The sequence below is a fragment of the Macrotis lagotis genome, chromosome X, assembly GCF_037893015.1.
Source record: "Macrotis lagotis isolate mMagLag1 chromosome X, bilby.v1.9.chrom.fasta, whole genome shotgun sequence".
NCBI lineage: Eukaryota > Metazoa > Chordata > Mammalia > Peramelemorphia > Peramelidae > Macrotis > Macrotis lagotis.
Window position 1 is genome coordinate 286,000,542 of NC_133666.1, and position 22,893 is coordinate 286,023,434.

The window sequence follows — 22,893 nt, forward strand, 5'->3', positions numbered from 1 at the left end:
ATCCACAATGCTACATAGACTCTCTAAATAATATATGTAGTCTCTATATTTGGTCATCTACATGTATTCTTGATATATGATGCTATATGTAATGTATTACATATGGTCTATGTTTTTACTCTTTAATGAACAACTTTCTATATGTGCTATTTGTTAGACTTCTGCCTAGATCCTCTGCACCTAGCCTGCTACATGTAGCTTTAACATGGTATCTGCATGAGGAACAATTACCTGTGACTAGCCATATGCAAATGAATAGCTCTTTGTGATGCTTGTGTACCCAGTTTGACTTGTTTTTGTTATTGTTCAGTCATTTTAGCTGTGACTGACTCTTAATGACCCCAAGTCCAGCTCCCTATCTACTGAGCCACTCAGCTGTGTCAGAGGGGACTGTAGTGAAAAGGAGAAAAGTCCATGGGACTTCACTTCCCATGGTGCTGATAATGAAGAAAGCATTGAAAGAAACTCAGTAGACTAAATTTCCAAGAAGGGTGACTAAGTGGTAGAAGATCAGTGGCCATATCAGGTAAAGATTCTGAATAGTAAGGGGTGTCCTTGAAGCAGGGAGACAAAAGGAATGTGTGTGGCAGTATAACCATGGTTTTCTTTGCCCCAGAGTTCTTAGGATGACTCTGGAGTCAAGCCAAGAACCTGTCCCAAGAGGTGTCACTGATCTCTGACTTGCCCTTAGAGATGTTAATGGAACTCTCCAAGGGCAGTACTAGATCTTAAGCTTTTTAAGAACATACTGAGGGGCAGCTAGGTGGCGTAGTGGATAAAGCATCAGCCCTGGAGTCAGGAATACCTGGGTTCAAATCGGGTCTCAAGACACTTAATAATTACCTAGCTGTGTGGCCTTGGGAAAGCCACTTAACCCCATTTGCCTTGCAAAAACCTAAAAAAAAATACTCAGTTATGTGGTGTGAAGCAGATGTGTCTCTTCTTCAATATGCTGGGGAGGTTATAGACTTATGTAGATTATAGACTAATGTATATTAAATGTAGATTAATGTATACTGTTTTCTCCCAGGTGCCTTTAAAGTGGAGACATCCATTTGTGTACAGAAACAGAGAATGATTCCATTGATTTCTAGTTATTTCCTATTCTATTGACTTTCTAGTTTTTTACTCTGATTTTCTAAAATGCTTCAATATTGATTTCTTTGGCTCTATGAACAGAGAACATTGAACAGTTGCAAGGCCCAACTATGATTTGCAAAATTGTTTACCCACAAAAGCCAACACTGATCCTGGGAGAAGCCACAAAGGGGTTTTAGGTACCTGATAATTAATAACTACAATGAATGTTTATATTTTTCAAAATACTTTCACTTACATTCTCACTTAATCCTCACAATAATCCTATAAAGTAGGAAAAAATTAGTGTGCTTCCCTTTTACAAATGAAGAAATCAAAGCTCAGAGACTTATCTAAAATTACCTAGCCAATTAGATGGAACTGAACCTAATAATTAGGTCTTCTCACTCTTTTCGTTCAGTGCCCTATGGTAGAGTTTCCAGGCATAAGATAAGGAAGCATTGCTACTCTGTACTGGTTAGATTACATATGTATATATGTTTATGCACATATATAACTTGACCAGTACAGAGTAGTAATGATTTCTTATGTGTGTATAGGTTTATGTATGTATATTCATGCGTGTATATATAATGCATGTGCACATGTGTTATATATGTATATGCATGTGCATATGTGTTTATATAAAACTTTGTATTCAGTTCTAAGCACCATATTTGGAAAATATCCAGAGGAGGATAATGAAGGCCATGTCATATGACAATAGATTGAAAGAAGGGTGAATGCTTCACAAGGAGAGAACAAAAGGAACATGATAAATACCTTTAATTTTAAGAGCTACTTTGTAGCAATAAACTTGTTTGTTCTGAAAAGGCGAAATCAGAAGCAATGGAAATGAGTAACAATGTGGCAAAAAATTAGGCTTGCAATTCTGAAAAAAAACTTCCTCTCTATCAGTTATTTATAAGTGAAATAAGATACACTGAAAGGAGCTGGTTCCCCCATCAGTGAAGGTTTTATTGGCTATCCTAGAGCAAGAATTCCTTTTCAGGTATGGGTTGAACTTGACCAGTCAATGAGATCCTTTCCTTGGCCTCCCTGCAAATATACAGCAGGATCCCAGGTGTGGAGATGAATTCAGGGCTTTGTCTTTTCTACCTAGGACTTTTATTTTCTCCCTGACATTTTCTTCTATCATTTACATATGAATTACTTACTTCTAGCACAGTACCAAAATGGTGGCAGTAAAAAGGTGTCTTAATTAGCTATAATCATTTGGGCTTGAATCTTTCCCTTCACAAACTATTCCTTTAAAACACTCTCACACACATAAAATTCGATATCCACCTGCACAATTTTTCTTTCATAAACCATGATGCTGTATTGGTCCAGATTGAGTAATAAGTTTGAGAAGCAACATGGGAAAGATTTATGCATAACTACAAGTTAGTGAAATAAAATCCTACAGTTATAATGACCCAAACTTCAAGTTATAGTCACAAAAACGATTATTACTATTATTGTGATATAATATAGACAACCAATATTTTATCCTGTCAAGAACAGTGAAGAAATATTTTTAAAGGGCAAAGCAATAAAAGTAGTGACAACAACAAAAAGACATCCTAAGGAAAGACAAGTTCTGGGAATTTGCAATTCATTAAAAATTCTTTTGAAAATATATTTTTCCCATTTTTCTGTGGTTTGGGATAAGCCACTTCAAAAAAAAGCCTTGAAAGACAAAATGCTAAATTTCTTTCAGGACAAACCAAGATGGTTTTATTGCAGTTTATAAAATTTGGTAACCATCATGCAACCAAAATAAGTCCAATCCTTAAAGGTCCATTTAATAGTTCTGAAGCAACATTATACTCACCCTACAATTATCCTCATATAAGGGCAAAAGTTCTTCAAGGCCAGGGGTTCTTTTTGGAATTTTATGAACGCTTCCATTTGTTTTACAAACTACTGGCCCCATGTGAACTGGAGAGCCCAGTGCTTGAGCTTATCTGTTCCCTCAATAACAGATAATTATCAGGCTCCAAGCACTATGCTGACATCTCCTGTGATAGGAGTACACAAGTAAGGAAATAAACACAAACAGCTGTGCTAATTCCAGCAGCATTCAAAGACTAAGTAAAAGAGGGTTGGGCTGGGGGAGCTGTTCAATCAAAAAGAATTGAATTCATCTCAGAAAAAAAAAGTTCTCCATAAAATAATGCTGCTCAAGTCAAAAGGAGTATAATCATGAAACAGGAAAGCACAAAAACTATAAACTCAGAAAAAAAGAATAGTTGAAAATGTTCTTTCTCTTCTTAATGTACATTTGTAATCTATAAGGCTCTATAATGAAGACCACATTCTCACCTGCCAAGTTTGCCTTACAAATAGATCACTCACTAAAGGCATTAGATGAGATATAGCTATAAAGAAGGAATTCTTAAATTTGCGGGGAGATCACTGAACCTTTTGTGGAAGCCTATGTACCCCTTCACAGAATTATATTTTTAAATGCATTAAATAAAATTTATAGGATGGCAAAGGAAGACAATTTTATTTAAATACATTTATTCAAAAAAATTTTGACTTTACAGATCTCAGTTCAAGAACTTTCAATATTACATTTTGATGGCTGTGTGTAACAGTGTGCTAAATAATAAATTTCCTAAAATTTATAATATACCTTCATGCTACTCCTGTCAAAGCAACTACTTTCAGTCTCTATTTTTTTAAAAAGGTTTCAAGAAATTAGACTATTTAATCTAGTGAATCTACTATTGTTTTTGTTTTTCTTAATTTATTCTAAAACCAGTTTAGGAACCATCTCCTGAAAATTAGTCACTATTTTATAGTCACACTCCCATTTATTTTTATTTGTAAAATATGTCTTATTAATGTCTTTTGTCTTTACATCACAGTCATGGGAAGATCCCTCCTTCAGACCAAAATCCTATCTTGTAACAAAAACAATTTTTAAAAGTCGCCTAATAAAAGTGACCATACCTGACAAACACACAACATTTTGATATATTCATTCCCTACCTCTGCTTCATGAGGAAAGAGATACATTCCATTGACTGTTCTCTGGTACCATCACTTGTTTTTCAATTGACTTCCTTTTATTAATCTTTTCATATACATTGTTGTAGTCATGGAATATAGTGTTCTTTTGATTCTTGCTCTCTGCATTAATTCATAGAAATCTTTTCATGTTTCTTTGAATTCTTCTCATATGTCATTTCTTTCAGTACAATAATGTTCCATGTGATCATATACCATAATTTGTTCAACCATTCCATAATTAATAAGCAACCAATTTGTTTATAATTATTTGCTATCATAAAGAGTGCCATTAGAAATAGCAACATATATGGGGTGGCTAGGTGGCACAGTACATAAAGCACCAGCCCTGGAGTCAGGAGTACCTGGGTTCAAATCTGGTCTCAGACACTTAATAATTACCTAGCTGTGTGGCCTTAGGCAAGGCACTTAACCCCATTTGCCTTGCAAAACAAAAAACCTAAAAAAGGGAATATCAACATATATTGGATCTTTGTTTTAAGTTTTTGACAATATACTCAATCTAAAAATTATTTCTCTAAATAGATTTTTATTGATGTCTTGTGTTTTTATACTACCTAGACTTCCCTTATATCCCTCCTCTCATCTCTCTCTTAAAAGTTATTCTTCATAACAAAGAATTTTTCAGAAAAGAAAAAAAGGGAAGAGAAGAAAAAGTCAGCAAAACTAATGAATGAACACATTGAAAACTGATTTTATATATAGTGTTTATACACCTAAGGATCCTTCCCCTACCTCTGCAAAAGAGCAGAGTGAGGTGTCTTCTCATATCTGTTCTTTGGGGTCAATCTTGTTCTTTATAATTCTGCACCATTCATTTTCTACTATCTTGTTGTTCTTTGCATTTACACTGTTGCAGTCATTGTCTATTGTTTTCTTAAATCTGTTTGCTTCACTTTGCAGCAGTTTATATTTCTTTACATGTTTCTCTATAGTCATGTTTATTGTTTTTATAGCAGAGAAATTATTCGATTAGCATAACAAAAAATTCTGCTAAAGCTATTCACTGTGAAATATTCAAGATATGTGACCTTAGGCTTATTGACCTCAGCTAGCTAATGAAGTTTCCCTCCTTCTTGCAGTAAATCCAAGAAATCTTGCCCTTGGGCCTCAAGACTTGCATCTTTCACACATTTCTATATTTCACTCATCATTGAACCTCACCTACCTCAAGGCCTTTGAGTAACCTGGCCCTTTCAAGTTCCTGAGCCTGCTTGGTTCCCTGGGTTGAGAAATCTGTCCCCATCTAATCCCCTAACTACTTTTTCCTTTCCTGCCTCTACCCCCAGAACTGAATGGCTATTTGTTACTTTGTTCTCTCATGCTCTTCTCACTGCTTTAAGGATTTTCCTATACTTGAAAGATTTTCTAGTGTTTATTGGAGGGAGGGAGAGAGAGAGAGAGAGAGAGAAGAGAGAAGAGAGAAGAGAGAAGAGAGAAGAGAGAGAGAAGAGAGGGAGAGAAGGGGAAAGGAAAGGGAAGGGAAGGAACATGTATAAATTTCTATTACATAAAATTAAGTAATGCCAAACTGGATTGAACTTAACACCTTATTCTATCCAGTTATATTTCTCCAAAACCTAGGTTGTCCCATGATTTCAGCTATGGAACCATCAGCTCCCTAAACAGCCTCAGCAGAAAAAGATATATTTTCCTAGAACACATCTCTATGCTGATTTTTAATGCATTGGATAAAACCTATTAACCTACTTAGGAAACACATCTTGGTTATGACTGACTCTTGTTTCTGTTATATATGCTCACTTAATAATCAATCAGCTACTCAACTAAGACATGCTAAGTCAATATATCCCAATAGAGATTAGGAATTAAGAGAGTCACAAATTATTTGCATTTCCTTTCAAAGCTCCAAAACTATACAAAACTAATCCACCTAGTGGAATCAAATACTTTATTCACCTGAATTGGCACTGAATTTCTCTAAAATATAAAGTCCCTAAAAAAAAGACAAAAGGGTTTATGACTTTGATGCCTTTGTGCCATCACCCCTCTTGTATGCCTTAGTATCTACCCTGTCCTATACATTATATGTAATATAATATACATAATTATATATTATACATACATCATTTCCAAATAAATATTTACCTCTCAAAAGCTATAAAATATTTGTTTCAGACTCTAAAGACAATTCCCAAAAAGGAATTATGAAAACAGTTTGAGCACTGTTAGACTAAACCTGAAGCAACACTTCAGTTCTTCACTGGGGCTAAAGGAACTGTGTCCATTTCCTGTTCTATTGTCAGTCATTTGGCTCCATTGCAGATAGGTGTTAGACTCCTCATTATTGAATTATTTAACTCATCAAGTCCCTCACCCCATGCTCCTCTACCCTTAAAATTAGGACAATTTTACTTATAGGTTCACATTTAGGAAAGCTAAACCCCAGGACAGCTAGGTAGCACAGGCCTAGAAGTCGTGAGATCATCTTCCTGAGTTCAAATCTGTCCTTGGACACTTAACTGTGTGAGCCTGGATAAGTCACTTAACCCTGTTTGCTTATGCTTCCTCATCTGTAAAAATCAACTGGGAAAAGAAATGAAAAACACCCCTATTATTTTTGCCAAGAAAAACCCAAATGGGGGTCAAGAAGAATCATAGTTAGATATGACTGAAAATGAATGAACAACAAAAAAACACAGGACACTTACAAAAGTTCTTTGGAAAGCAAAAGAAGCTTCAGTTTACTAGGAGTCTGACACCTACCATTTTAGAACACCAAAGCACTTTATAGGACTACTATTTGAACAACTACTTTTCACCTGGGCACTCAGCATTATCTAAACAATTCCCAGTACATGTCTTCTGATAAAAGCATTAAAGACTCAAAACAATTTCTTGCCAGTTGTCATCCTTTTGGAAAGAGACAGAAGAAACAAATTCAGTCCAATAAAACTTCTCCAACTCACAAGGTGACCTCCAATCCTGGATCTTTCTTGAGGATGACTCTTAATCTAATATTCAGGAAAATGACAAAGTAGATGAAGAAAGAAAAAGAAGGAAGAAGAAGAAGAAGAAGAAAAGAAGAAACAAGAAGGAAAGAAGAAACAAGAAGAAGAAAAGAAGGAAAGAAGAAACAAGAAGAAGAAAGAAGAAGAAAAAGAAAGAGAAAGAAGAAAGAAGGAAAGAAGGAAGGAAGGAAGGAAGGAAGGAAGGAAGGAAGGAAGGAAGGAAGGAAGGAAGGAAGGAAGGAAGGAAGAAGGAAGGAAGCACAAACCCCAGATTCAGACTACACTATGCAGAAAATGTGCTTTAGCTTTATCACATGCTTGAGCAGCCTAGGGCCAACCAAGCCAACTCCACCTACCTCTCAGTTCAAAACAGTTTTTCCAAATTAGCAACTAATCACTTTTGTATATCCACTGAGTCATTTAGCTATTTCCCTAGAGCCAATAAAGAGGCTTATCATTATATCACTGTATAACCCCCTCATCAATGAGTCACACATGGCCAGAAGTAGGTCCCTCAAAATTTCCATTCAATTGCCAGAATCAGGAATGGCAACTCTGAATATGCTCCATGGATGATGAAGGAAAGGTAAGGTGAGAATTAGCCCTTGCTACTCCAGCTTCAATGCAACAAATGTATGTGCCCAAGGTTACTGACTACTTTGTAGGGGACCAGTCTTGTTTGAATGTGCAAATCCCACTATATTCTGTAAAATAATGTTTGTTGTACCTAATTCTCAGGGTTAATATTTTAAGGTTCAAAAGAGATGATGAATATGAATTGCTTTCTGAATCTTCCTATATTATCTCTATAAAATTAAAGTCACAAGATCCTAATCTAAATGTTCTTAATCTGATAACATTTTTAAACATGCTTTGATAATTAGAAATCAGTGTGATTAGTTTCCTTGGTAATCCTATGGGTTGATTTCAGGTTTCATCAGAATGATAAAGAAGTCCATGACATAAAAAAGACTGATAAAGAAGTCCATGACATTCACACAAAAAGTTAAGAATTCCTATTTTACTAATAAGCTTAATAGGTACCCACTATATTTGCAGAACATAAATAGAGTCTGATTTTAGGAACTTTTAGAGGTTTCTTTTAACACTTTATAAATATCCTTTAAATTTGTAAAGCATCTCATAAATATATAAAATCTTTATAAACTCCTTTGCTATGATTTTGGGGTTATTATGGGCTCACCCTAGATTCTGTCCTCAAACTTTGCTGGGACTATTTGAGAATTGATAACACTGGATCAAAAGACTTGAATTGGAACTCTCTGTTGTTTACAAACTTTATGACCTTGGGTAATGTAGCCTTGGTCTTTCTGCCTCTGTTTTTCTTTTTTTTCTTTTTGTGCCCTCTTTCCCTTCTCCCTCCTACCTCCTCACAAGAACAGAAAGAAGATAAATAAGATAATGAGCCAGATTTTTCTTAGTGTATAAATGATTCCTGGGGAATAATTTACATTGTATTAACTCCTTCAGGCCACTGGGGTGCCATTTTGTAAATTGCTGTACTCCTGCAGTGTACTAAATGGCACCCTAGTGACCTGAAAAAGTTAACTCCTCCCCTCTAAATGATTGAATTACTCCTGGGGCATAATTTATATACTGGGAGGATCTGATAGACCATATGTGAAGTTCTTTGAAAGAAGGTTGGTTATAGAAATTCAAAGAATTAGCATTGTGTTCCACACATTTGAAGACTTGCTTCAAGAGGTCTGTCATGACATTTTCTCCTAACAGCTTTAAGAAGGAGGTCATTGTAATCCTACCCTTTCCAAAGCCAAACAATAGACCAAAAAAAACAGGAAAATAACCAAAATGAGCCTGGGGAGTGTCATATTTATAGAATGACTTCAACACCTGTAAGGAGTCATAAAAGAATATAAGGGAGAGGCCAGGAAATCAGTCTGATAATATTAAGTATGCATATAGCATACCTCTAGGGAGAAGCCAGAAATCAGTCTGATATTATAAAGTATGTTTGTAGCATACCTCTTCAATCTTCCAACCTTGAAGTAAGTACACAGGACAATCGAGAGTACATAGGAGTCACTGAAAATAAGACACTGTTAACTATCTTCCTTACCTTCTTCTAAAGAAGAAAATATAAAGGAGCTTATCCCCTATTGGGTAGAGGGAAAAAAGAATCTAAACACTTAACAATTCACATAAAAGACAAAATGGTTGGGTGTTTGTTTTTTGTTTTTTAAAATTTTTATTCAGGACCCCAAAATATCTAGGTCTATCATTCTTTTTCCTGATTCTTGACATAAAAGAGTATTGATACTACTAGTCAAGAAATAATATGAGAAGAGTATTGGACCTAAAAATTGAATGATATGGATTCACTTATTAGCTCTATTACCCTGGACAACTTGCTTCACTTTTCTGACTTTCTTTCTCTCCTCCATTTATCTTCATCTGTAAAATGAGATAATTAGACTTGCTTTGATAGCACTAACTTTAAGGAAAGCACTTTGTAAATGAGTCATTATTTGTGATGATTGTCTTTCAGGGCCACCATTTTCCTTTGACTGTCATTTAGTAGGAAGGTAATAGAATCTTAATTATTATGCCACATTCCCCTGGTTGCTCAAGATTATTGGACAAGTCTCTTGGCTATGCTAGTTTCAATTTCTTCATTAGTAAAATGAAGGATTTTAGACTAGCATGTCTCAAGGGTCCCTTCCAGCTCTGACTGAGTCATTCTATACACCTGTGGCTCAAGTAGCCTGAGTTCTATTTTATTCTTATTGATTTGTTTGATTGTGTGACCCCATGATCTCTAAAGTCACTTCTAGAATTCTACAGCTAATTACCATTATTATAATTGTTGTATAATTGATATAATTATAATAATAAATTCCACTAGATTGTAAACTCCTTGAAGACCAAGATTATCTGTCTTTTTTAAATATTTGTATCCCCAGTACTTGGTTGAACTTAACACACAACCAAATCAAAGCTTAATCTTTATTACTATTGGCTAATATGTCTCCTTTGATTATTTATGACCTTACTTTGAGTGATTGAATTGTTTGCATGCTAAGAAGTAACTACTTAAATATGCTGGGTATTGTTCTCTTCCAAGATTTCTGAAGTTTCTCATAATGTCAAAAAAAAAAAAGAAAGAAAAAAGGAAACGAAAGGAAGTCAATATAACACCTCCTCTTTAGTGAAGAGTTGATGCAATCATTGGAGGTTCTTCTGTTTTGGTTGGCCAATGAGACAACATGCATAAAGTTCTCTGAAATAGCTAAAGAGCTGTTTAAATGATAGCTGTTATCATTGCTATTAGCATCATAATTATTTTAAATTCTTATTATTAATGGAATAAAAAATAATGTTTATGATAGAGAAATTATCTCAGAGACTGGAAAACTTGGACTCAGGTCCTGCCTCTGACACATACCAGCTTGACCTTCCATTTCTGTAGGTACCTCTCTTAAGATCATAAGTGGCAGAAAAGGTATATACCTATTCTGTAATTGGGGAGTTTCCCTAGACCAATAAAATCACAAGTCCAGACTCCATCCCTAGCTAAATAATAATCAACAAAAACAAATCAACACAAAATAAGAGGGGAAAATTTTATTCCTACCCTCACCCAACCCCACCCCATCTTTTAACTTGAGAGAAAAAGAAAAAAGTGGTGGGAAAGGAGATTTTTCTTTTGTTCTCTCTTCCTCCCAGACCTCTCCAAAGTTTAGACTGCTTTTCTTCATTCTTTTCATACAGATCAATATAACTATGGATACAGATATGATATATGTGTGTATATGTATATATTATATATTTTTTTGCAGTTATCTAAATTTTTGTTTCTGTTGACCTCATTTTATACCATAATCTTTAAATCTTTTCATATTTCCTTGTATGTTTCATATTGTCATTTTTTTCATTGTGCCATAATATCCATTATGATAATATGTCATGGTTAATCAATTATTGCCCAATTGTTGGAACATTTCCAATTTTTTGCATTACAAATTGGTCAGTAAAATTTTTTTTCATGATTGATTCTTATTGGAAAGAACAAAATATTTTTTTCTACTTAATCTCTCCCATTATCAGTCTTCAAAGGGATTATTCCTTTTTTATTTTTAAATAGATCTAAAGAATAACGGAAGGCTTGGGTTTTTTTTAATTTTCAAGCAGTTTTATTAATTGTAGATAATGACTTTCCTATATGACACTTTAAATTTTAAAAAATATTTTCCTGTTAACAGCCTGCTGTCAAAGTAGGAAGTACAAATATTATTTTCCTCATTTTACAGATGGAGCAGAGATTAAGTCACTTGACAACAGTTACAAATTTAGTAAATGCCAAACCAGGATATAAATGCCAGTCTCTCTTCACTCCAAGGCCTTCTCTCTTTTCAGTCTTACATTCTGAATCCTCTGGAGTTGGTAAACCCAATACCACAAATATAGAAAGCCTGCTGAAAGTGAAGGACAAGCTTAGATGCTATAAATACAAAATTAACTAAGATAATTACTATGAGAAAACTTACTGCCAAAAGGGGGCAATAAGAAATACATGCCAGGGACAGCTAGGTGGTTCAGTGCATAAAGCACTAGCCCTGGAGCCAGGAGGACCTGAGTTCAAATCCAATCTCAATAGTTTTGAGATATAGTCATATAAAAACTGCCCTAAAATCAATATTATTTAGAGATATGCAAATTCAGACAACTATATAAGGTACCATCTCCCATCTATCAGATTGACTAATATAACAGAAAAGGAAAATAATCAATGTTGGAAGGAATATGGGAAAACTGGGACACTACTGCCCTATTGGTGGAGTTGTGAATTGATCCAGTCATTCTGGAGAGTAATTTGGAATTAAACCCAAAGGGCTAACCCTTTGATCCAGCAATATGACCTCTGGGTTCTAAGACTGTATCCCAAAGAGATTATTAAAAAAAAAAAAAGGAAAATACTACATGTACAAAAATATTCAAAGCTCTTTTTATGGTGGCAAAGAATTAGAAATTGAGGGAGAATTAACGGCAATTGAAGAATGGCTGAACAAGGTGTATATGAATGTAATGGAATATTATTCTATAGGAAATGAGCAGGTGAATTTCAGAAAAATCTAGGAAAACAAACATGAACTTAAAAGGCTAAGTGAAATGAGCAGAACCAGAAGAACATTATACATAGTAACAGCAACACAGTAAAATAATCAACTATGGCAAACAACTCTTCCCAGTAATAAAGTAACCAATTACAATTCTCAGACTTGTGATGGAAAATTCAGAGAAAGAACTATGAGGGGCGGCTAGGTGGCGCAGTGGATAAAACACCGGCCCTGTAGTAAGTAGTACCTGAGTTCAAATCTGACCTCAGACACTTAATAATTACCTAGCTGTGTGGCCTTGGGGAAGCCACTTAACCCCATTTGCCTTGCAAAAACCTAAAAAAAAAAAAGAGAGAGAGAAAAAGAACTATGAATGCAGCTCAAATCATACTATTTTCACTTTTTTCAATTTTTTTTTGCTTTTTCTTTCTTTCCCTTTTGTTCTGATTCTTTTTTCATAGCATGACTAATATGGAAATATGTATAACATGAATGTGCATGCATAACCACATCAGATTATTTCTTAGGGCAAGGGGAGGGCAGAGTGGGAGAGAGTAAACTTTGTAAAAATGAATGGTGAAAACTATATATATTTATATATATGTATGTGTGTGTGTGTGTGTGTGTACATATATATATATATATATATATATATATATAATTGGTATAATTAATTTTTTAAGTTTTTTTTTTTGAAAGGTAGTGGTGTTAAGTGGCTTGCCCATGGTCATACAGCTAGGTAATTATTAAGTGTCTGAGACCAGATTTGAACCCAGGTACTCCTGACTCCAAGGCCGGTGCTCTATTCACTACCCCACCTAGCTGCCCCTGGATTGATTAATTTTAAATATCCAACCTCAAACATTTTCTAGCTTTGTCACCCTGAGTTACACTAAATGTGTAACTGTTGTCAGGTGACTTAATTGGTAATGAAGGAAAGGGAAGGAAAGGAAGGGGAGAGGAGGGGAGGGGAGGGAAGGGAAAAACAAAGGCATAAATTGATAAAGACAGCCTAGTGTAAACAATAGAGGAGCAGCTTGACTGTTAAGACCTGAATTAAGAGTTTTACTCTGGCACATACTAATTAGGTAGCCAAAGAAATCCAATTGGCATTAATAGAAAGAATTTCAACATGAAGAGTTCCTGATATTGATGAAATCACAAATTCAAAAAGTACCGTGATATAATAAATGCATTCTTTCCTTACCTCTACCTCTTAGAAGTCAAGTCCTTCAAAATGATTGGGATTCAAAGAATATGGTGGACCAAGGCAAGAAACTACCTGGCTCTCCCAAATTTTCTTCCACAAATAATATAAAATAATGCCTCAGAGTGAATTTTAGAGCAGTAGAAATAACTAAAAGTTGTGATCAAGCAGTTGTTCAGCATGAGAAAACTTGGGAGGATATTAGGAAAGACTTGACTTCCTCAGGGGGTGGTGATCTGGCCTGATTGAAGGGAAGATACCTCCAGCCAAATACTACTGAACAGATAAACAAGTCCTAGGGAAAACTATGTGGGCAGCAGCCTCAACTTCAGAAACTTCTTCCCCAAGGAACACTGTGGGAATAAGGAAGCTGGTCTTAGGAATATTATAGAAACCTCTACTGGCTGTCATTGGATGAGGGACCCAAGTGCACTGACCAAAGGCAGTCACAGGCTGGGGCAGTGTTCAAGAAGGAAGGTACATGCTGGTGTGTATTGTATTTGCAGAAGGGCAAGGGCCCTGCTGGCTATGTTCACTCTAAAGATAGTGAAGTCCCTGGTTTTGATTCCAGGGATGGTGCAAAAAAAAAAAAAAAAAAGAAAGAAAGAAAAGAATGTCAACCAACTAGAAAAGACATCCAAAAATTTGCAAAATAAAATAACTCCTTAAAAATTAGAATTGGGCAAGGGAAATCTAGTGATGTTATAAGGCACCAAGAAATAATAAAACAAAATAAAATGAATGAAAAAATAGAAAAGAATGTGAAATATCTCATTACATAAACTGACATGGAAAACAGGAGGTACAATATAAAATTTATTAAACTACATGAAAATTATGTTAAATAAAAAGTCTAGAATACTATACTTCAAAAATTTAAGGAAAATTCCCTGAAGCTTTAGAGTCAGAGATAAAATAATTTTTTTAATTTCTCATCAGAATTGGGTTAAAGAGGGAGTAGCATGTGTATCTAGAGGATATAAAAGTCAACGTAGGTAGAACTAGGAAGATGAGAGGTGAGGATAAAGGAGGGACTCAGAGGATAAAAGTAAATTAGAGAAATATGAAGCATATTACCTATCAGACTTGTGGATAAGAAAAGAATTTATGAATAAACAAAAGACAAATTATTGTGAAATTGTAAAATGGTTGATTTTGATTACATTAAATTAAAAAATCAATATCAATATAGTCAAGATTAGAAAAAAAGAAGAAAATGAGGGGGGGAAGAATTTATAGATACTTTTCAGATAAAGATCTCACATTTCAAATAGAAAATTTTATCAAATTGATAAGAATGAGTCATTCCCCAGTTGATAGCCAAAGAATGTGAAAAGCAGTTGGGGATATATACAAAGCTATAAAGTCATATGAAAAAATGCTTTAAATCATTATTGATTAGAACAACTCTGGGGTACCAAAACATACCTATCAGATTGGCTAAAATAGTTGAAGGGCAATATAACAAATGTTAGAGGGGATGTGGAAAAGTCAGGACACTAATATACAGCTACTGGAATTAAAACTGATCCAACCACTTTGAAGAACAATCTGGAGTTATGATCAAAGAGTTATAAAACTATATATAGTTTTTGACCTAATAATATTATTAGGTCTATTTTCCAAGAAAATAGGTAGGGAGGATAAAATATAGCAACTCTCTGAGGTGATAGAACTGGAAATTAAAGGGATGCCCATCAGTGGGGAAATGGTTATATAAATTGTGGTATATGATTATGATGAAACACTACTGTGTCATAAGAACTGATGAGTTGGTTGATTTAGAAAAACTTGGAAAGACTTGCATGAGATAATGAAGAGTAAAATGACCAGAACCAAGAGTATGTTGGATACAGTAACAGCAATGTTGCTCAAACAATAACTGTGAACAACTAAGTTATTCTGAGTATTATAAATATTCAAATCAACCACAAAGACTTATGAAGGAAGTTATTGCTACCTTTAGAGAAAGAACTGATAAGCAGAAGTATGAATAGTGTGGTTTTATATTTATATTTATATACATGTATGGGTGTGGGGGTGGAGGTGTCAGGAGGGAGAAATGGTGGCCTTCTCTAGTTCAGGCTGAAAAAGGAGGGAGATAGCTTGGAACAAAAAATTATTCAATTTCTTTAAAGTCCTTCAAAATTCAGATTAAACATTAAAATAAAGCTTTTTTTTTGGATCACCCCAGACACTACTATTTCCCTCCCTGCCAAATACATAGAATGAATTGTTTATGTTCATGTTTCCCCTGATTATTTTAAGAATAAGCTCCTAGAGGACAGTAAGGGTTTATTTCATTTTTGTTTTTTAATTATCATCACAAATGATTGATGTGTAGTTGGCAAGCGATAAATGATTGCTAACTCATTGTTTGGTTAATTGATTTAAAGCATCATGACAAATATTAGGGGAAGTTTATTTTAAACTAGATGCATAAAAGGCAAAGGAGAGTTCACCCAAGATAGTCTAAAAGAGAGGAAAATCTTTCAGTAGGTAGAAACAGAAGGAGGGAGGGCAACCACTCCAGACATGGTGTGAACAAAGCCAAAAAGGCAGGAGAAATATGTGAAGCATAAAAACTCCTATCAAGTAAACTTGTGACTTTTAAAAGAAAAAATATCATGAAGCAGTGAAAAGCATTCTTGATTTAGAATCAAGAGACCTAGGGTTGTATCCTACCTTTCAAGCTTCCTAGTCATATGGACATTCCTAAGTCACTGTCTCTAAAATGTAACTAATAGTCAGACCTGCAATACCCACTTCATAGGGCAGTTGTGAGGATTAAATGAGATAATGGATGTAAAGTGCTCTATAAACCTCCCAGTATAGTGGAAAGAGTCCTTGGCTCAGGAGTCAGGGAACCTGTATTAAGTCTGATGCCAATTATCTATGTGACCCTAAACAAGTCACTTAAGCTCCCTTGGCTTAGTTTTCTTATCTGTAAAATGAAAGGGATTAGACTAGATGGCTTCTGGGGTCCATCTATGGTCCTATGATCTTATATAACTATGAGTTAGTTATTATTGCTATTAAAGATATGATGACCCATGTTATAATGGAGCTCAGGGACTCAGGTCCTGGCTCTTACAAGAAAAGCAGCTGTGCCCTGAACAAGAGCACATGAAGAGGGCTCTGTATATAGACAAGGGCTGAACCATAATCCCTGCCATTCCCCCCTGCACTTGGCAGCCCACAAAAATCAAAGGAGTCTGGGCATGAATGTGTGAGGAGTGAGTTGTGTGTTGTAAACCATCGCAGCTATAAACAGTAATGCCTTTCCAATACAGAGATGTTATTCCCCCTGTCTGGAATGTTCTCCCTCCCTTCCCTAGTCTATGTCCTATCCTTCCTCTGAGGCTCAGTTCAAGCCCCACCTCCTCCACAAAAGACCTTCTCTGACCACCTCAGTTCACAGGGATTGCATTCTCCTCTGGCCTCCAGCAGCACATACTCTATTATAGGGCCCTAGAGCTAGAAGTGCAAGGAACCTCAGGGTTAACTAGTCCAAACCCATTTCCTCTTACAGATGAAGAAACTGAGGCTCTGAGAGTTAAAGGATTTGACTGGGGTCTTCCACAGGTAATAAATATAAGAGGTAGGATTTGAACCCAGGTGATGAATCTAAATCTATTTGTTTCCATTTAACCATTCCAGTTATTTGACTTATAATCAATAATTTTTTTACTCACAAACACAAAAATCTCCCACTATTTACTGCATTTTCCCCTAGATTTTTCTTTGCAATTAAACAAAACAAACCCAAAGTATTTGGGGGTTAAAAAAAAAGTTCTACATTACATTATTCTTTATCTCTTTGTTCTTTTTATATTGCCCCCCCACTCCCAACTAGATTGTAATTTCTTTGAGTGGGAAGCAGGTATCATGTTATATATTCCTTTGTAATCCCTATAACTAGCATGGGAATGTAATCTCTGTAAGCATAGTTTGCTTTTGATGATAATGATGATGAAAACATCTTATAGAACAAGCCTTGAATTGATTGTCTCAAGGTGGGAGGATGATAAACCCAAACCATCTTTGATCTTCTTCTAACCAAGGCTTTATGGTTTGGTTTGCAAAGTGGCTGGTTGTGGCCTCTTGGGACCACTGAGGAAGCAAGGTTCTCCAAGCAAAGTTCCATTGGGCATCAAGTCCATGATTGGCATGATCTATTAGCACACTATTCTGACCAAAGGAGCAAACTACCCATGTAGAAAGCTTCTGGATGGGTTCAATGTCTACATATTCAAGTTCCAAAGAGCTCAGATCCTGAAATCTTAATGAATTCCTTCATCAGCCTACAACCCTAGGAGAATAAGAATAATAAGAGATGCTAAGTTCCCATTTTCTAATTCATCTAAAGGTATGCCACAGACCTATCAAAGAGAACAAAGGTGACATTTCACAGGGCTAGAAAGAAAACACTTGAGGAATTCTGAATTAGCTGAAGTAAGGTATGCATAGAGATCATTAGACTTTTGCTTCCTCATAACTTAAATCCCAGTAATGTTACTAAGTACAATTTTCCTCCCACACCAGTTCAGATAACAAGTCTCCAAAGTAGTTGATCTTTAACTTTTACAAAGAATTTAATAATATATGATCTTCCTTCTTTCTCTCCCACACTACCACACACACTTCCCGGGTCTATTGTCTGCATTAGCTGTGTGAAGACCCACATACTCCCCACTAACAGGATGAGTCATAAATATGAGGTATATGGATGTAAACTGAGACTGCTTACACTTTCTATGGCCTCCAGCTCGTAAAATAAAAGTGGTCCACTGAACTTTGTATTGCCTCTAGAGATGCAGGTTACTTCTTATCAAAGAGATAGCAACTTGAATTATCATCTTTAAAGGCTAATTTTAAATCACACAAGACTGAAGAATAAGTTGTCCTCCCTGAACGACAGACCTTAGGGAGGCGGCTTATAGGAGATAGGCATTATAAGTTTCCTAGATTTCCTTCCTTTATAAAGAAAGGTAAATGCTGGTTTCACCTATTATGATGAAAAGTGATCCTACCTCTGCTTTTCAAGGATCTCTGAAAACAGGTATGATTCCTGCAACTACTCCTAGAGAATTGAAATGTGTTCTTGAGGGTTTTTTCATCCCTTTACATTTCTGAAAACTTGGACAAAATCAGATTTAGTCAACCTCCTGTGACCTGTTCTCGCAGAAATGATCTTATGATTCTGGAATTGTGATTTCGAATGTATGTGCCTACCCCAGTGTCTGGTATTATATTACATCAGCATGAAAATTAGCCCAGGCCTAAGGAGCCGGCCAACTTCAGAAGCCTTCTTCATTGCTTGCCATGTAATACATGATATGTAGAGCCTCTGACTTCAGCCAACAGACATTTGGAGACCGTGTTGGCCCTAGCATAGGGTCTAATCTAAGTGTGTGTTTAGGTCTGAAAGCGAATCAGAAAAGGCACTCGAGGGCACGTCACAGAATAAGAGCCCTATAAATTCATCACCACTTGCAGCTTCCCCTGGCAAACCGACTGCTCATCCTGGACTGCTCCACATCTGTCCTCAGTGATACACCTCCAGCTGGCAACTCCCAGTCCTCTTTCCTTCCCCAGGAGAAAAGAGTGAGTGAAAGAGGGGAAATAAAAAGAGACGGAGGAGAAAGGACAAAGGCTAGAAAGAAGCAAAACCACCCTAAAGACCCAACCGCCATCAGGTCGAGTTCCTTCTCTCTGACCCCAGAGACAAGAGGAGTGGATCCGGAAGCCACAGCTCTTTGGCCAAGTTTGGATTGCCCTAGTGGATCGGTCTGAGCCTCTTGCCATGTTTTATTAGGAATTAATTGGGCAATGTGATTCAAGCCCTCGCCGGCCTTACGGGGATCCTCCAGCACCTGGGTGCCCTGCTGAGCCCCCCCTCCGCAGCGCCCCTCTCTCCTTCGACCTCGCGGAGTTGTCTGGTGCTGACATCCACTCCCACCCGCCCCCCACCTCCATCTCGGCATTCTCACGCACCGGTGCTTCCTTTTTCTTCTCTGTTTCTTCTCCCTCCCCAGCGCCCCCCTCTTCCACCTCAAGCCCGGGTGGTACGCGTGTGACTGTGGACTCCCTCCCCCGTCTCCCACCCCCACTCTGGTCTCTCTTCCCCTCCCCCCTCCCCACCCCCATCCCCAATATCCCCTCCCTTCCCCTCCCCGCCCCCGGGCCCAAACTCGGGCTCTCCTGGACCAGCCGCCGCTCTTGGAGCCCTGATGTCTTCATCGGACTCCTTGCAGGGGTTGATGGGGTGTCTCGCTCGGCTTTCCAAGCAAGAGGATCTCGGCTTCGGCAGCGGCAGCAGCGGCGGCGGCAGGAGCAGCAACATCCTCCGGCCCCAACCCGTGCTCCCAGGCGGCGCTCCCCGCGGCGCAGAGCGCTGCCGCCGCTGAGCTCCGGCTAAGCGGCCGGGACCAGAGTCAGCGGAGCCCGGAGCGGAGCCCCGAGTGGAACCGCGAGTGGAGCCCCAGAGCGGAGCCCCAGAGCGGAGCCCCGAGCGGAGCCCCGAGTGGAGCCCCGAGTGGAGCCCCAGAGTGGAGCCCCGGAGCTGAACCCGGAGCGGAGCCCCGAGCGGAGCCCCGAGCGGAGCCCCGAGTGGAGCCCGGGAGCGGAGCCCGGAGCGGAGCCCCAGCGCAGCGCAGCGGCCGAGGCCGCGTCTCCCCCCGGCCAGGGCAGCAGCGGCCGCGCCAGACTTGGTCCTCGGGGGCCGGGGGCAGCAGCGGGGCAGCTGTCAGCCGCGGCCGGCCCAGCAGCAGCAGCAGCAGCAGCGCCGCCTCGGTCCTCCCTCGCCGGCTCTCCTCCGCAGCGCTTCCAAAAGGGATTGCGAACTTTGTGTCGGACCCGCTCCGCGGGTCTCCGTGGTCCTGAGCTCGACCCCGATGCGTTTCTTGGCCGGCACTCGGGCTTCCTGGGGTTAATGTCCAACTGGGGGTCTGCCGAGACCGGATCAAAGGTAAGCGGGACTGCTGCGGAGGGCAGGGGTCTCTTGCTACCCCCCACCCCCACCCCACTAGGATGAGGGTGGGAGTGGCGGGGATGGAGAGGTCCTCCCGGCTGGCCCGAGAGCGCGGGCGTGGAACCTGGCAGCAAAGGAGGGAGCACGGGGGGATGAGGCGAGGAGGCGCGGAGGACCAGAGGAGGGAAGGAGGGAAACACGCTGGGGAACCAGGAGAAGAGGGGAAGTGGAAAAGAAGGCGCAGGCCTTGCCCAAAGGGGACTTAGGTAAGTTTGGAGGCAGGTTGTCTTCTCATCCACAACTTCCACCACCACTCTCCGGAGTCCAGGATGCCCCTCTGTGGAGTCATGATCGTTCTGTCCTGGGGTAGGGTGCAAGGGAAAAATGAAGCCGTCCTCTTCCCCACTACTTAAAGTGCCCGGGCTATCCCCTCTACCCGGTGTCCGCCGTAATAATGGAAGGAAGCTATTATTAGTGAGCTTGCTTTAGTCTTCTCTGGGTTAAAAAGAAAGGCAGGTATCTGCGAGCCGGCGGGAAAGGTGTACAAAAGTGGAAAGGAAAGACGACTCCCGTGGTTACTTTTGGCCGGCGTGTTAAAGAGACTTGAATTGTTAAGTCCTTGAAAACAGGTTTAATCCACATTTTCAATGGCTGTCCTCCCTATCCAGGAGGAAAGATGACTGCTCCCTTCAGAGCATATACACCTGTGTGGATGGTTCACTTTTTGCAGAGACTTTCCAAGCCTCTGCCCAGGGGCATAATTTTCCCATTTATGTTTCTCAAATCCTCTCCCTTCCCCACTCCCCTCAGTGAAAAGTTGGTTTGGGAAAAGATTCTTCAGTTTATTTTCCTTTTGTGCAGACACACAGTTGTCATAATGAAGCATAGTTAGGCACAGTTGGCAAAGCATTGTTAGACATAGTGAGTGAAGTTAGGAGTAGCATGTGATAAATGTGCTCCGAATCCAAAAGACTGACCAACAACCAACCATTTCTAATTCTTGTATTCATCTGGCTTTCAGTGATGTCAGTGTACAAGCTGTAGAATGAGTTGAAATAAATAAAAATTAAAATTCTAGCTATTTTAATGAATACTTTGCTTTACTTTTGGACTTTTCTTTTAAATGTAGCACCTGAATATTCCCCCATTCACAGATGGGGCTTCCAGAATAGGTACCTCATATTCAAGTTTCTTTATAGATATGCCTTCATTCAAAAGGATGGTCTCATCATTGTGTCTACTTTTTCTGTACTCAAGTCTCCCTACTAATAAATTGCAAGCTAAGGAGGCCAAGGAAATTAATTATACATACATACACACACATACACATTCACACCTATACCTTTGTTTTTTCCTAAAATAGTGTTTGCTTGGTGTCATTTTGATGGAACTAGCAAAGCACACAAAATAGTAGATGCTTAGGTCCTAGCTAAATATTCTCAACTTCAGCCTTTGGCCCCTGCCTAGGTCCTGATCAGCTATGCCTCTAATTTTTAAGGGCAGAGGTTAAGGCTGTCAATGTAACAAGTGTCAAGTGAGGAAAAACTTCAGGGTGAGGCTAAATAATCTCTGTGGTAGAGCAAGACTTCCATCAATTTATTCAGTACAAGAAAGGCTTTCAATCCTTTAAACACATTACTGTTCTAGCCTGCTTTGGACTTTCAGTTTTCTTCCACATTTTTCATAGACACCTTCTATATCTCCTGGAAATAGTACTTCTGGGATAATCTACCAACAACCCAGCAAGAACTGTTGACCCCTAAAAATTATGGGAGGAAAATCAACCTGGCTCAGCTATTAAGAAGGTAGTAAACTATTCACTGGTTGGAAATTCATAGGGTCAAGACAAAAGTTTTACAGGACTGTAAATTTAAAGTTGGAAGTCATTTCAGAAACTAGAGATGTTAAGTGAGTTGCCCAAGATCATCCAGTATATAGCAGTTTTCTTTCCCAAAGTATCCTTTCTTCATCTCCTCCTCCTCCTCCTCACCTCCCCAAGTAACACTTCTCAAAGTATGCTGTTTAAATCCCATCTCTGAGATCAAAGTGTTGCTTATACATATCATACTTTTATGTGAATGTTTCCTTTACTCCTTTCCAGTCCTCTTTCTGTGAGGTTGGTTTAGAGCTATCTATATCTATCTTGTATCTATCTTCTTCTCAAACTCCATATCCCACTTTTTATTTCTCATGTCAGTCTTGAAACTGAAGTCCAAATAGCTTTCTCCGACTTAAGAATTAAGAACAATAGAGGGGGTTCTGGTGGTAAGGACGGTCACCCGGGTGCGAAACTATCTCAATGACTTGTTAGGTGAAGAGTGAGGACAAGACTTCAATGGCCAAAGAAAAGTTGTCAAGAAATTAGTCCAGGTTAGAAGGGAGGTGGATTGAAGAAGAGAGAATATCCTCCCAAGAGACTGAAGAACATGGATAGTGTTGGGTAGGAATATCAAATAGTTCTAGAGATAACTCCCAAAGACTTTAAGGTGAGCAAGCCCCCTCCCCGTTTGTTATACTTAAGATGTC

General features: G+C 38.3%; 1 protein-coding gene across 3 annotated transcripts in view; it reads left to right on the forward strand.

The window, feature by feature from the left end:
* Nucleotides 1-351: 351 nt before the first annotated feature.
* Nucleotides 352-22,893, forward strand: part of GDNF (glial cell derived neurotrophic factor) — a 57,129-nt gene continuing 34,587 nt past the window's right edge. The window contains exons 1-2 of one of the 3 annotated variants that reach the window (XM_074200444.1): nucleotides 352-526; nucleotides 16,927-16,979. The gene's annotated coding sequence lies outside the window, so the exon portion shown is untranslated. Of the gene's footprint in view, nucleotides 527-16,926; nucleotides 16,980-20,207; nucleotides 20,365-22,893 lie in introns of those variants that run through there. The other 2 variants (XM_074200445.1, XM_074200446.1) reach the window with 2 other exon arrangements.